Below are 16,732 nucleotides of genomic sequence, written 5' to 3'. Positions count from 1 at the left end.
TAAGCGAATGTAATCTGATTGTTAATGCTTTCTACACAGATTAAATATGTTCCTCAGTGAGGATTTGGTTTTGCAATCGTTTTGCACAAACGACTTTATGCATGATCCTTTTAGCTGTGGTATGAAATGGTGTTGACATAACAAAGTTGATTTTAGAAATCTTTGCAAAAGGTTATTATTTGAATGATTTAGACAGTTCCTTGCATTACAACAACATGTGACAATGGTTTGCCAGGCTGCAATAGGAAGACTAAAACGATAAATTTGATTATAAACAAATTTGTCAGTAAAAGGCTTTCCACACCTAGTAATCTTGACTCCAAACTACTACGATCTTTAATCTAATCTATTTTTGAAAATATTCATATTCAAAACCCAAACAAAAAGATAAGTGATTTACGATGATCCCTCTCCAAACACAAATTACAATGCAAAATTTGTAAAATTTCAGATTTTTCTTTAAAATCTTAAAAAAAAATATGCACTAATGATCTGTTAAGCTAGCCAAGCTTTCAAAAGGTATCCTCTGTATGCATTATTGACGTCACTTGTAGTTCAGTACTTAATAGTTAATTGAAATCTTGATATAGATATCGTCTATCTTCAATTCACACTTTCGTGTGCATGTTTGTGACAATGAATAACTAACCTAATACGTCATCGATATCTAAGTTCAGTTATGTAAAGCCTCATCGACTTAACGGTCCTTAAAACACAGTTTGTTTTTTGTTTAATACAAAGTACATACAAATCAAATAATTTTGTATTTCTGGCTATGGACGCTCATTTTAGATCACTAAATATGTAGTCTGCGAATTTCTCAAACTTGTAAAATATACAATATTAAAAGTGTTTGCACCACGTTTTCGTTAATCCAACCAAACTTTAAACAAATATGGGCCCTGTTATTTGTTAGGCCAAACAAGAGAATTCGTGTTCACGTCAATTGTTATCGATTAGGCCAGGTATATACTGATATTCAGTGTAAAGTCAACGTAACTTGTCATCTACAATCTGGGCACCAACGGGGACATGTGTAGGAAAACAACGCAGTTTATATCAATGCTTATTCTATAACATAATGTACTTTTATTTAAACTAATTGACAAGGGGAAAGTGAGAACTCAAGATCAATAGATTTTTGCATTGTACAAAAAGTTTTAAAATGCAGTTTTCTTTTTTACATTTACGGTAAATGCATATAGAGTATAGCAAAGCAAACGAGATATCACAATAAAGAACTTCAAACAAACCTATTGATTCAGTTGTTCATGAAGATAAGCAGTTATTCCTGTTAAGTGCAATTTGTTCTGTGCCTTTTTTTGATCACCAACACCTACGCTGTACTTTAGAAGGTATACTATACTTACAATAACACTAACGCCTATAACTGATTATTTGGTCTTAATAATTAATCCGTTATGTCAGATCCAAAAGGTACTGCCTACATAAATTTGGCACGCGCAATGGAGTTGACCGATTTGGAGTTCCTCATGTTTTAACGAAAGAGAAATAAATTCAAATATATATAGATAAGAAAAACCTGTTGAATATTGAATTAGCAAACACTTGCACCAAGATATTAGCGTCAACCAACAACGAAAAGAACAAACCAGAACTTAAAAAGTTGCTGCTCAGAGTCAAAACCAAGGAGTAGCAAAATAAAAACACGACAGCCAACATAGTAACTGTAAACAATTCATGCACCTCAGGTACACCCGTCCTTAATCATAATTATGACCAGAACATTTGTTTGTAGTGAATTGTAACCTTTCCAGTAGGAAACCCTTGCTAATTATCAGAATTGTGTTAATCCTTAATATTTGCTTTGTTATGCACATATTCCGATAGTTTTGAAAATAACAATGAAATTCAAGGAACTCTATCGAGTATTTCATATTGTCTTAAAATTGTTTAATGCATGAAACTGAACGTAATGGAATCATTTTATGTGTATTGTTAAATTAAACTATGAAAAACTATTTAAAATCCCTTTAAAATTAATTTCAAAAGTTGTTTGCCCAAAGATTGAAACTTGGACGCTTTTTGACACAACACACAAGGTATGAATTATTAAAAAAATTCTAACAGTACACGGAAGTAAACATTAGATAATGCAATGAGTATTTATGTGCCAAATAGTTCACCCAAACTACAAAGCGCTGCTATCGTGTTTATTTGAATTGATAAGGATTTCAAGATAACTTTTCACACAAAAATTTAACAAATGTTTTATTCACATGCTGGGTAACCCCATTTGACAGTCATGGTCACAAGACATATCGCGTAGTTTTAGGTATCATGGTCTTAACGGTCGGCTGTCAAAGTGTCAAAGGACACTTTCCCCATCAAAACGTGTCTTTAAAATTAATGACACTGTTATAGAATTGTTTTAAGCCGGGTATTTCCATTGAAGAACTGTCAGTCCTGGCTTTAAATTTCTTTCAATTTTAAAAATGTCCAACCTGAAATATCATTATATTTTATCGTTAAGCTAACAATACTTTCACCGTATTGAACATGACGGCTCATATTGGCTGCAATCCAAACTTTCGAATACAAACAAAGGATTTCCTCACAATTCTGGACATTCATTCACTTAAACGGAATTTACATGTATCAACTATTACAATGGCATCACATTTTTAAATCAATAGCTGAATGTTCAAAACATGTACGAGGAGAACCATTTAGCCTGATTCATCCTAATAATCTTTTTTATATTTTGTAAAGATACTTTTCAAATTTTTAAAATAAAGCTGAAACTAATAAATTTGCCTTTCAATTTTTGAGGGAAAAAAGAACAAAAAACCCCACATTTTCCCAAAAAGAAAACAGGTTCACCATAACGATCAGGAGCAGTATAATTTTAAACAAATTTTCACTTCATACAACGTAAACAAACAACTCAATTTCAAATGCCAATCCTGTTTCCTCACGCAAAGTTTTAGAACATGGTTTTTCCTAAGGTTAGTGGCTTTAATGATAGTATCAGATACAACCTTCCTCGGAAAATATTGAATGTTTACGTCGCGTTTCTTGGTTTACCTAACTACATTAAAGTACACTATACTTGTATTCCTAAACCTAATATACTCCAACGTAATGACGTGTCTTTGGAGTTTATCTACAAGTGTGTTGTTATCGAAATGATCTGTTAATGACCAGCGGTGCTCTGTGTCTTACATAATTCGATTCCCCGGACACTTTGAATATATCGGTGACAGATACCATCCAACACTAATCAATTTTTGCACAGGCTGTGTAGTTCTTGTTTACATAGAATGTCCACGGTTGTTGAAACCGGGCCAAACTTGTCGAAATATCACGTGAATGATTTATGTTGTTTTGTTTAGGTTTTACGCAAAAGCATGCATTTGTTGTAAGGTTCATGTACAAAGGAAGAACAAATGATTGGCGTTTACAGGATTTCCCGAATCTTATCAATACTCCAGCAAATTCAAATTTCAACTACAAAGTACCCGCTTTTACTCTTAGAAATAAAAACAGATTGACTGCGTAAACAAGCATTAAGGAAAATCATCTTCTATACAGTTATATAAGTGATCTATGTACCGACTTTACGAGTCTTATATTGAAAACGATTATTAAAGAACATGTAAACAATTATATACTGAATACGTGGAATTAACCTACTGTATGATGATTATCCAATCAGAAGGATACAAGTAAGTCTCTTCTAAGGTAGCAATCCTAATGGAACATAAAACATCAAAACCATTAAAGAAATTGTCACGACATCGTGTAGACATCAATTGTTATACATTACAGCATCACAATAAAAGCCGAGGCATGCTGATCAATCTCAGAGCTAGTAAATGCGGGCATGACCGTCACGTCCACTGTAATGGAATGAAGCCATTACAATCATTTCGTATCTAATGATATATTTATAACTAGTTCTATAAAACTACTTTCTACAATCGTGTATTATTGATTTTACTGCGTTATCGGATTTAAATACAGTATGTAGGAATCTCTCAGTATGGGTAAACAATGGCCATACCAGACTCCCTCGAGATTCGGTACTTGTTAAAACAATAGCATACCATTGTTATGTCTGTGTTAAGTAACTTTTATGTTGACCTATTCGTCACAGGTGTTTGTTATTGTAGCTTATGACGTGGAGTAGTGCTCTTTTGTTATTCTGGTTGGCCAATGGTCAAGTTTGTTCTGGCCTCTGATCTGGGAACCTTGTTATTCACTTCGATTAATGATAAGGAAGATCACGAAATAGGAATAACTAATTTGCGCCATTGATTAAGAAATTGTATATTTACATAAGATTATGAATATTTGATGCATGTGAACGAACATCTATTGATTGCAAAGATACAATGTACTTGACCGAATAGGATTTGACAATCCTCTGATTGTCTGTTCTTTGCAAAGAATGGAGTATCGTGCAAACACAGCTAAGATAGCTTCTAAACATATTTTTTTATCTTTCATTTCCTAAAGTAAGATATTGAAGATGTTTTACCCAAAATGCTATGATTTCTATTATTTCTGTCGACTGCTGATACAGACAGACAAACAAGACAGGATTTCAAGAGCTCCATGTTGATGAATACCATGAATAAGTTGTATGCTCGCCAACATAACGCTAACATGGCACTTTAATTCGCTGAATTGGATGATGTTATACCATACGAAGCATTTCATATACTAATATTCACCATATAATAACGTTTGTGCGAAGTCTGTTCAGCATCGTGACTCTAACCGGAAATCAGACACTGGATTATAATACAATTTTAATTAGAATAGAGTACGGACAAGAATATCCGGAAGTTTATTTTTTTATATCAAAATGTGAATTTATACTTATTTGTTAATATATATATGTAAGACAAATACTAATACTTGATAGAATATTTTGAACAGTATGTACATTATTTAAAGGCGATTATTGACGCCCATGTACATTGTATGCATATTTATATATATGTTAATGTCATAAAATTTTGAAAATATAATAAAAGAAAATTAAAAAAAAGTTGTATGCTCGCCATTTTGATTTCATAAGGTAAAATCCTACTTTCTGACGTTATATGACGGTGTATGTTTTTATGCCCGTCAGTGTGACATGTTGTTTGTTTGTGAATGCCTTAGGTCTAGGTTTTAGGAGTTTACATTTCCTGGATTTAACCTAGATTTACATGGCAGGTGTCGTAGACGAAGCGGAAGAGGCCATTCCGCAACATTTGGTTTTACATGTATTCTCCGTGTACTTTTCAAAGGTCTCCTTGATAGTTTTACTGTTTTCATTTTTTTGACAATGCTTTCCTCGATTTTGAGTTTGAATTGCTGTTCTCGTGACACGTCGAAATTTTCTTGTTTCTGTTTTTTTTGTAAATGCTGAAATTATGTCAAAGGATGGATGAGCCCTAGTTCCGTGGAATAAAAAATATGATTCACGCTGCTTAGTACTCTCATGATAGCATTCGTATGCTTTAATAAAGTTGTCACAAATATTTTCCAGGTCACTTTTCACAGGCTTATGGACACTGAGGTAGCGCGGAAAAAAGACCTTCATTGCATTTTACTTGGAGGAATAGAAAGTATCAATATATGTTTGTATATTACAGTAAAAAATGTACTCGGGATTAGCAAATGTTGGAAAAAATAATGAATTCATGCCGCAGGTTTGATAATGATTTTTACCAACATTTTTTCGTCCTCGTTAATTTTTCCATCATGATACACGCACATACGTTGATTATTTCTGATAGCACTCATATGTTAAGAGCGAAATGGACTCTAATATGGAGTTTACCAATGTAGGGCATAACTATCCCGGCATTCAGTATACACAAACGTGTTTCGGTTAACCTCACACCCGACTAGGTATTGATGATTCACAAACAGATATGATAATGATAAGATGATCTATTGTTCTATCTATCAGCATGTAATAATAGTTATTTGATCAGAGAAAAAACGAATCGTGAGAATTAATCAAGCATGCAACTTAGTTAGTTGAAGAATTTTCGCGTTTGTTGATTTATCGAAATAAAATAGAGAAGCGAAATAACATTTTACCAAAACCTGAACCATTCTGTAATCAACAATGAAGTTTTTCTCATCTGGCGTTTGTAAATAAACGAAAACATCAGCCGACATGTTAGCAGGATAAGGTTGTTTATACTAATCCTTTGTAACGTCATGCCAGCAACGTAAATGTCAAACTATAATGCGAGTCTATTATTTGCTTACCTTGATCATAATTAGTCGTTAATTATCAGGAACTCATCTGAGCTCAAGAACAAACGGGAAATGTTAAAATGTTTTTAAAGTGCAATATTGACTTTCACTTTAGTAATATAAACGACAGTGACGCTTGCGTTGAGCACTTATCCATAGACTACCCTGAATTATGTGTTTATAATTGCTTTTGGTCTTTAGAAGTCCAACAGGACCATCGATCCAATCAATATTTAGTACAAAGCTATTATTGAAACCCTTAAACATTACCTATAGGTAACAAAGGCTTTTAGAGGACAATGCATTTGTATCTACAGTGTTCACCAGCTAACCTAATAATACGTAATGCATACATAGTATGTCACACTTTCCTGGACGGTTGTTTTCTGATCTTCCTACACAGTACGCAGGTTAAAAAACAAGATGAATGTTTGTAAATGTATGTCATACTTTTTCTACAATAAACCTCGTTACACTGTCATTGGTGTAAAGAAGCGTTGACGTTATAAAGGGGTTAGCAGTACATTGAGGAAAATTCATAGAGAAATAAAACAAGACCGAAAACAGTAGAGTTACCTTCGAGATATGTTAACGTAAGTTAATTGGCAAATGAAACGACAGTGATATACCGAGTTTTACTTTATACAGAAAGGTTTGATGTGCAGCAACAAAGCTGTAGAAACGCCGTAAACTGTCAATACGAGTCAGGAGATGCAAAATAATCTTCTTGAATTGTTGATGTGGGTCAGAGAAGTTACAGTAGAATGCAAACAATAAAGAATACTATCTTCCGAAAGACGACCAATAAGCACTAAACCCATACTTCTTTAATATAAGCGCACACAAAATTCAGTACAAAATACATTTTTAAAAATACAGCGCAATGATAAATAAGATAACTAATATACAATACTTATGTGCAATAGAAAATAATTTACACAAAAAAATCAATCAGCGCATTCATAATTTGGCGCAATATTAAGACTACCTTTATTATCTGATGTACATTTTCGGTATATTAATGGATGTGGCCACTATCAATTCATTAATAGGTTTTCCCGGCTATTCTCAAATGTGATTACCATCTCAATAGTGTTAATATCAACAGTATACGTAGCCTAGTTAGTATCGGTTCCTCAGAAGTTTTTCAAAACCGAAGAATGTTGATGATGATCGCGTCTGTAATTTTGTGTTTACATTTTAGAGAATTCGGGCCGTTTATGTTATGGTTACCTGTTGACAAAAAATAGACGTTTGGCATGTGAAATTACAATGTTTATGATAATATTATAAATAAACGTCATCTGACACAGAATGCGTCAGGGGGAGGGTAACTCATTTTAATACCGTTGTGTCTATGTCTAAAGCTACTGTTTACAACTGTTTTGTAGGTCGAATGCACTGCTAGAATATATAAGGGCACGTAAAATGTCAAGTTTAACACCGTTGGTGAATCAACGGGGTTTTCCTGATATACAGATCTGATCAGAAATAAATAACACGTTTTTAAACTGTTTACAACTTTTTTTGTAGGCCGAATGCATTGCTAGAGTTGATTGGGGCACGTGAAATGTCTCGTGTATTTGTTTTGTTTAGAAATCAAGGGCACGTTTAAGTGACAGATTTGTCACCAGTAAGACTAACAAAAAACAATAATTATTTCTTAAGTTTGGGATTTCATCAATACCAGGTATTGCCTCCAACCATTCATAGACTAATATTTTATANGGGGGTTGTCGGGAATATGACCTCGCAATGGTAATATTTTATTTCTACCTAAATATAGTTCATCTCATCAAATTCGGAAATCGTCTTTAATCGGATCGAACCGTTCCTTTGGTATTAGACCCAAGCTCGTAAATTTCCACCAATAAAATGTTTGTTTGTTTGGGGTTGAACGTCCTCGCAACAGCCAGGGGCATATGAGATCGGGTGCCAAGTGAGACACAACAGCCAGGGGCATATGAGAACGGGTGCCAAGTGAGACACAACAGCCAGGGACATATGTGAACGGGTGCCTAGAGAGACACAACAGCCAGGGGCATATGAGAACGAGTCCCAAGTGAGACACAACAGCCAAGGGCATATGAGCACGGGTGTCGAGGGAGACACAACAGCCAGGGTCATATGAGAACGGGTGCCAAGCGGGACACAACAGCCAGGGGCATTTGAGAACGGGAGCCAAGGGAGACACAGCAGCCAGGGGCATATGAGAACGGGTGCCAAGTGAGACACAACAGCCAGGGGCATTTGAGAACGGGTGCCAAGGGAGACACAACAGCCAGGGGCATTTGAGAACGGGTGCCAAGGGAGACACAACAGCCAGGGGCATATGTGAACGGGTGCCAAGGGAGACACAACAGCCAGGGGCATATGAGAACGGGTGCCAAGGGAGACACCGCCTGAGATAGCAGTAGACAGAAAACAAAATAGACAGGCTCAATTTTGGTCTCTACCATGACCCCTTCATAGAAGACACAGAAAAAAACCCTGATTTTCTAGAGGACACATAAGTCGCCTCTTACGATCATGCAGTTGTTTACAGCAGGCGTATTCTTTCCCTGAGCCTGCACGGGTTTACCCCTAAGATCCAAAAGATTAAGATTTTGAATTACGATAGCCGCATCCTTAACTGGTGTTTACAGAGAGTTATATGTGCACCGGTTTTGAATACATTCGTGAAACTTTTTTCTGTTATGACTAGTCTGTCTGTTGAAATGTTTTTACTACCTGCTGAATCGTTGGAATACATTAGATAAAAGCACTCTCTTGTTTTACCGAAAAAGACCAAACCCTGTTAAAATTATTCGCAATGTTTATTTTAGCTGAGATCTTTCCTTTTAATTTTAAAAGAAACATTATACTTATCAAATTAACACATGACCGACACCTTTCCCAAAAAAACCTTTTTACATGAATATTGTTTTTATGCATTTTCAATGTAATTGATTTGTGCCATTAATTTCTGAAAAGCAAACAATGTGTTATTGATTTCTAATCGGAGCTGTATATTTAATGAAACTCAATTGAGATAAACGGTAAACCCAACATGATTAAGGTAAAGTAGCTAACTCAAGAACGCACTTTTGTGACTTACAGTTGTCGTAATGTAATCATCATGGAATGCTTGGTGCGGTTGTGAAGTCGCTTAACTTTACGCAGACGACTGAAATTCGTTTTCAATAGAGGAGGTACCAGATTGTCAGATGTGTCAATGCATATACAATATACAAGTATATGATCCATTTTCTCCAGCCGCGGAGTGAACACATTAAGTCTTTTGTACAGTAAAGGACACATCTTACATAATTATAATTATAATTGGAGGTTCTAATCTACCGCTTTATCACAACCTAGTTCGTAGGTCGTCTCAAAGCGGTTCACAAATTATTATCCGTGGTTATAGGGCCTTTGCAACTAGCAAATATCTTTCTCAACTCCCTGGGGAGCATACAGCCAGTGCTGCCTTTTCGGCGCTCACAGCTAGCATTCTACTAGTCTAGTTCACTTCCCAACCACGTACTCATTTACAGCTGAGTAGACTGGAGCAAGCGGAGTAAAGTATCTTGCTCAAAGATACGACACAGTTCCGTGCCGTGACTCGAAATCGCAACCAATCGGTCACGAGCCCGGCGTCCTACCACTAGATTACCGTGCCTCATATAAAGCATCAGATAAGTGTAGCGCAACAGCAGAGGCGACTTAGACAGGAAATAATCATTCATTAACGTGTATCGAAACTCTTCCGAAGAAATGATGATTAAGAGAATTTTCGTGTTCTCATCAACCAGTATGATTTAAAGCATGTGAATTTGTCTATTGATCTGATCTGAGACAGGTGCATTATGCATTATGGGCGAGTGATGCACTGAACCAATGAAATAAAAACTACATTGTCTGGAGGTCAAATACATGTAGCATATAGACAATCACTGGACTCAAGTCATCGACTGATAGGTTCGGTGATGAAGTCACTGAAACCAAGTTTGATTGTTTCAAATGTATTTTTTTCACATATGTCAGAAGATGCACTTCCTCTACATATTCAAACTGCAGCAACTCACTACTCCTAGAGGTCATGTGACCCAATGCTCGTATAAGAGGCGATCAAAATAAAGGTAGTTTAAAACCACGTAAAGGGACGCTCACCTTAAAAGCATTCAGCTGTAAACACATTTGAAGACAGAACGATCTGTGATTCATTCAAAAGGGGCGAAAAAACGAGAATTCTTTCTTGTTTTACTGCATGTCTGTATAAACGGACCAAGTCTGAACAATGAACGTAAGACGTACGTATCATTGCACCTATATGTGGCAAAAGATAAAGTAAACCAAATGGATTACATTGCATTAAACAGAAGGGACGCGGTGGCCAAGTGGTTAAGACGTCTGACATTCTGCTACCACTAGCCCTCTACAACAGGGTCGCGGGTTCGAGACCTACGTTGGGCAGTCGCCAGGTACTGGCCGTAGGTCGGTGGTTTTTCTCCGGGAACTCCAGCTTTCTTCCACCACCAAAACCTGGCACGTCCTTAAATGACCATAGCCGTTAATAGGACGTAAACACAAACAACCCAAAAGCATCATACAGCTATTTTGTCCTTTTAGGGCTCATCGGTGATTCTAGGGGAAAAAAAAAATCTAATTGGTCAAAATTACTGTTGAGATAGCAAGGGAGGTACATAAATAATCATAATTATATGAATTTCAAATTAGATAGCGACTGAAGCGTTTATACTATGAACTGTGCCACTGCTCAAAAAGATTACTGTGGTAACGGTAACGGCAAACCAGTTAAGTAGGAAATATACTAGCAGAGTTTACCATCTTGTATCTTGTGTATCTTGGAAAAAGGCACGACCAGACCGGGGTTCGAACCCGGGACCATCTGAACTCTAGACGGACGATCTACCAATTGAGATATCTGGTCGCCGACGATCGAACCAGTCAAGTTCCGCTACATCGTGAAATATGACCATAGCGCTTACACACAGGTGATTGTGCTCAAAGAATTTGGCGTCACACGTGTTTTATTTCAAAACGTCCCCCTCACTGCCTGTAATTTTAGAGTACTTTACTCGTATAGCAAGATATCTAGATATATTCTGACAGCTGAATTTACTATTTCGTCACATTGTGGCTTAGTGAGTTGTTTTATGCGATTTAGAGCCGATACACCGGTCATTTGCACAATTTGCTTCACAAAGGGAACGGACGTTTTCGAAAGTTCGCACAATAGGTTTTCAATTATTGTTTGTGTTCAAAGCTAAACACTTAGCATTTATTATTCCGTTATTCATTGGTTTACAGTTGTGTCCGACACATAATATCGATTGACAAACAAATGATCTAAAGTACCGTGCACTGTAGAACTGAATGGGAAATATACCAGCTTAGTCTGTCTGTATTGGTGTTGGGGTGCGGCCCGACTTCCGTCCTCTGGGAAAACAGTGTCGACCTGTGAACGTAATCATTATTGATTCTTACAGATTTAATTTATTTGGTGCCGGATGTAACGCTTGTTTCCATCGCGGAGTGCAAAAAGGAGACCGATTTATGCATGCGGGGAGTTCCTGGTACATGAAAACAAAGCAAACACATTCTATAGTTTAACTTAAACACTTATATAAACATTATGGTGGTTTGTCGGAGATTTGTCAGTTTTGATATCTTAGATCGATTAATTTGTTATTGTTAAAAGGTGAAACATGACACATACAAAGGATTACACTATGCCAAATATGAATTACATCGCATCATAAAGCTATTCTGTCTTTTCCTATGACAGAGTTGTCTGCTCTTGTGAGCAGGTATTGATTGTTACATGTACGTCATAAGTTTGTGTGAAATATTTACGTCATTTTCTCAAGAATTTATGACGTTACTCACACAAGCAAATGACGTAACAATCAATACCTGATCATAAGAGCAGATAACTCTGCAATACGAAAAGACGGAATTCTGTTCTTCGTGACACTAGTGATTGCAATGTTTTAAAAACTGTAAAATAGAAACATGGTGCCAAAAATGAATGAATTACACTGCTTAATACGGCTATTTAATCTATTGAAGACTCCTCGGTAATGCAAGGGGCCAACAATCTCGATTGATCTACAAACTGTAGAAACGTAGAAGGAGGTTGTAAAAACCTATTATATTATGAATATTTAAATATAACTCAGTATTTGTTAATTTCAAATTGAATAAAATTAGTAAAATGTGTATTTCATGAACCGTGCCTCAAACAGATTAATGTTTCTATCAAGGTTATGGAAAACCTCGGAGATAAAGTAATCCACTGGCAGAGTCTATCACCTTATTTCTATTTAGTTTATAACATCCAATAAAAATGAAGGAAGTTACTCTATGACTGTTAACATTCAGGTAAAGATAGACATATATGTTAAACACAGTTAAAAAAGCGTGGGAAACCTAACTGACGAGTATCTTATCACATGATTCCGTTTACTATTAGCGAGTCCTTACTGCATCTCTGTGTGTGTGTGTGTGTGTTCTGATTGTTATGGATCCTTATTTCGAACTACGCAAATAACTGAGCTTTGAATTGCTTACATCTTGCCTTCTTAGTCAATACGAATACCAACATTAGACAGTTGTATTCGTCTATTAATCAATATCGTAATACTTTATTACCTTAGAAAAAAGTATAATTTATCAACATTCAGTATTCATGTCAAATAAGTGTAAATATCAAGCATGCTTGTTTAAAGTAGGGTATCCATATTGCAGTGAGGGTTAGTCACATCCAACATTACAATTATGGCGTCATAATAAAGATGACCCAGACAATATCGTACACCGCTCTTGACAAGTGAAATGGAACAGTGGGGCCAAAGTATCTTGTCCAAGGATACAACCACATCCCGCGGTCTGCCGGAATGGAACTTAGGAACTTGAGGTCAGTATGCTGTCGCGCCACCAACACTGCTACGCGACCCCTTCATGTTGTCATAGTCGAGCCTAAGTGTTTATATTTCCACAACTGGGTCATTTAGGCTATGTGTGCAGATGTGCGATTTTCCCATCCGTCAATCATAACGTATTGCAATCATGTTCCATGTGAAATTTCCATGTTGATACATTTATTCTTATATACGACGTAAAATATAGATATCAACAACAAACAGCGCATAACAGTGTGGGATACTGGAAACCACATCGAACGACAAATAGACATGAGTAAAGTGCCAAAATAAACTGTTTACCGCTGTTTGAAGGCCATTTCAGATTTGAACTTTATTAAAATAAATAATAAAGATAAATATAAATCCATATTAAGGACACATATTGGACAATTGGGTTCATAGTCTAACACATTTAAAAGAAATGCTCACTCCCTACAACACTTGCTGAGGATCAGGAATCGAACTTAGGAAATGGAGGTCGGTATTCTGTCGCGCCATCAACACTGATATGCGATACATTAATGCTGTCATAGAACCCTTCGAGTTTATCAGTCCTTAACTGGGCCATTCAAGCTAGGTGTGGATGTACGAATGTCCCACCTATCAATTGAAGCGTATTTCAACTATGTGTCATGTGAAATTCCAATGTTGATTCACGATATAGGAAATGATATCGTACGATACATAGGCACGAGTGAGGTGCCAAAATAAACTGTTAACCGCTTTTTGAAGGCCATTTTAGAATATTTTTATCAAAATATAGAATACTGATAAATACAAATCCATGTTAACGAAAAATAAACCTTCATATGCCGATGGACATTTGGATATTGATTCTTACACATTTAAAAGAAGTGTTTGCCCACGTCCCTAAAGGGAAATATTGATGAGACCATTCGTGTGACATCCATCAGAAATCTTGTGAATTGTTCAAACTGTGGAATATGCTAATTACTTTGTAACATAAAGCTCCATATTGGTGCGTTCTTTTCTCTTTTTTTTTAGTGAGCTTTGTTCTTCTTTGTCTCTACCTCAGTACTAGCTTTGAGGATCATAGGACCAGAAAGCGCTTACACTTCCGGAACCTATGGTCACGTTAAAGGTCTTAACATAATCTTCTTTCCTTTGTTCGTATTTTGCATTAGTTTTATGTATTTATAATTTAAATAACGGTTTCGATGACATTTTGATATTTTCTTGGGTTTTTTAAATGTTTTTTTTTATTGTTCTGTAGACTGTAGATATATATATATATGAATATTTATATTTCTACTTAACTTGGACTCAATGCAACTACTAAACATTTGAAAGGTTATTTGTCAATAAACTTTTCAGTTAGTGTAAGAATCCATCAGTATATGATCAACCTGGTTACTCTGTTATTCCGCGGAGCTCGGAAAATAGTTCTATTAAGAGATTTTTTTTTTTTTTTGGTCAGTATTTTAATTGAATTAAAGAAAACTATTTACATCTTAATTTGTTTTTTCGTTGTTATCAATTCAAGCAAATTTTGTATCTAACGAGGACGACGTCTTACAGTGAGTTATGGCGTCATAAGCCTCGGTACTTTCTGTGGTGTTAGACTTGCACTAGACCGATATTTCAAAACTTTTCAAAAAAATATGAATATTGCATTGAATGTAAATATAAGGATAGATACTTGTTTTGTTGAGATTTATTGGGTATAAACTTCAATGGGTCTTGAGCCAAATTTTATGAACTGCGCAGCAACAAAACAAGAGTCAGTCCTTAAATAAACTCACACTTCACATATATCTTTACATCAAGTCCACGTGACCAGATTGGCAGACAGATCATACAAACGTTTTGAACGTTTACATCATTAATTGTTTGGCAGTTCGAAGTATAAACAACTTTCAACTGAGGAATATGAATCTATATGTACAGCTGTCTGGAAATTGGCAATTTCTTAGTCAAGGTACTGTCTTGGTTATTCGGAAATAGTAGATTGGTAGATTTGGATGAAATCTGTGCGCGTCGTTCTGAATGTAGACAAGAACTAAATAGTAAAACTGCATGTTATACATGCACTTGATACAAGCCAAAACGTTGTTTGCGAATCGGTCTATGACAGACATGCATACTGGCTATTAGATAAGGCGCTTTCAAATTGTTCATGAGACGGACGGCATTCACTTCCTGTTATAAAGTGTTGTACAAAAAAAATTCTAAACATTGAAGACCGAATAATTATCTACAATTTTGTTTCTCTAATTTAGTATTCAAACGCGTTTGTCCATAAGTCCAAACCTCGTGTGACAGGAGGTGTGAATTATTGATGTGTTGCGCTTTATGCGATAGTGCCGATGCCAATATGTAATTCAGGTTAGCAAGCTTCCAATGCTCATAGGGATTCGCCAAAGCCGTAATATGTTCAATGTTATATTGAACATATGAAATCTTCAAACACGAAATATTTAATAGATTCATTGTAGTGTTTACGACGTTTGCTCATAAGTTCGGCATTGGGGTTCTGATCATATCATTAGCCCAACCTTTTTTGTGAAAAATTATCACAATTATTATGTAACTAACAGAATTATGTTATAATTCTTTGGCATTGAATAAATGCTCATATTCGACAACAAATTGGAAGTTTAGTTGTTTTTCTGGTATTTGCAAACAAAAGGGCCCAATGGGCCTGCATCGCTCACCTGGTATAAATCTCACACTTGTAACCTTAAAAGTGATCTAAAATAAAGCTACAGGCAAAATATCAGTATTTATTATTAAAATTCATTCAAAAGAACCTGTTAATTTTTTTTTAAAACATTCCACCCCTGTGATTGAAAGTCAAACAAAATCATTATGTTGAACACATTTTATAGCCTTTCATCTCAGGATGCAACTTGCAAAGTATCAACATCCTGGGACCGATAGTTATTCAGAAGAGGTTGCTTAAAGATTTTAAACAAATTTTACCCCTGTGACCTTGAATATAAGTCAAAGTCATTAATTTGAACAAACTTTGTATCCCTTCATCTCAGCATGCTACTGGCCAAATATCATCACCCTGGGCTTTTGGTTATTGAGAAGAAGCTGTTTAAAGGTTTTTTAAGACAATTGAACCCTGTGACCTTGAATATAATTGAAGGTCATTCATTTGAACAAACTTGGTAGCCCTTTACCCAAGCATGCTACTGGCCAAATAGCATCTCCCTGGACAGTTTGGTTATGTTGAAGAAGATGTTTAAAGTTTTTAACATATTTGACCCCTGTGACCTTGAAAATGGGTGAAGGTCATTAATTTTAACAGACTTTGTAGCCCTTCTACCCAGTTTGCTTCTGGCCAAATATCATCACCCTAGGCCTTTCGGTTATTAAGTAGAAGTCGTTTAAAGTAAAATATTGCCGCCGGACGACGGACGGACGGACGCCGGACGCCGCGCCACGGCATAAGCTCACTTGGCACTTCGTGCCAGGTGAGCTATAAACATAGCAGAGTTTCCATGTATGCTACTACAACCTTGTTTTCCTGACATTCTAAACATGATGATATAAGCCTTATATGTGTTGCCTATTCTAGAGATTGTTTATTTTGGGAAAATTGAAGTCTC

This window comes from Mizuhopecten yessoensis, unplaced genomic scaffold, assembly GCF_002113885.1.
Source record: "Mizuhopecten yessoensis strain PY_sf001 unplaced genomic scaffold, ASM211388v2 scaffold9967, whole genome shotgun sequence".
Taxonomy (NCBI): Eukaryota; Metazoa; Mollusca; class Bivalvia; order Pectinida; family Pectinidae; genus Mizuhopecten; species Mizuhopecten yessoensis.
This window is presented reverse-complemented; position numbering follows the sequence as displayed.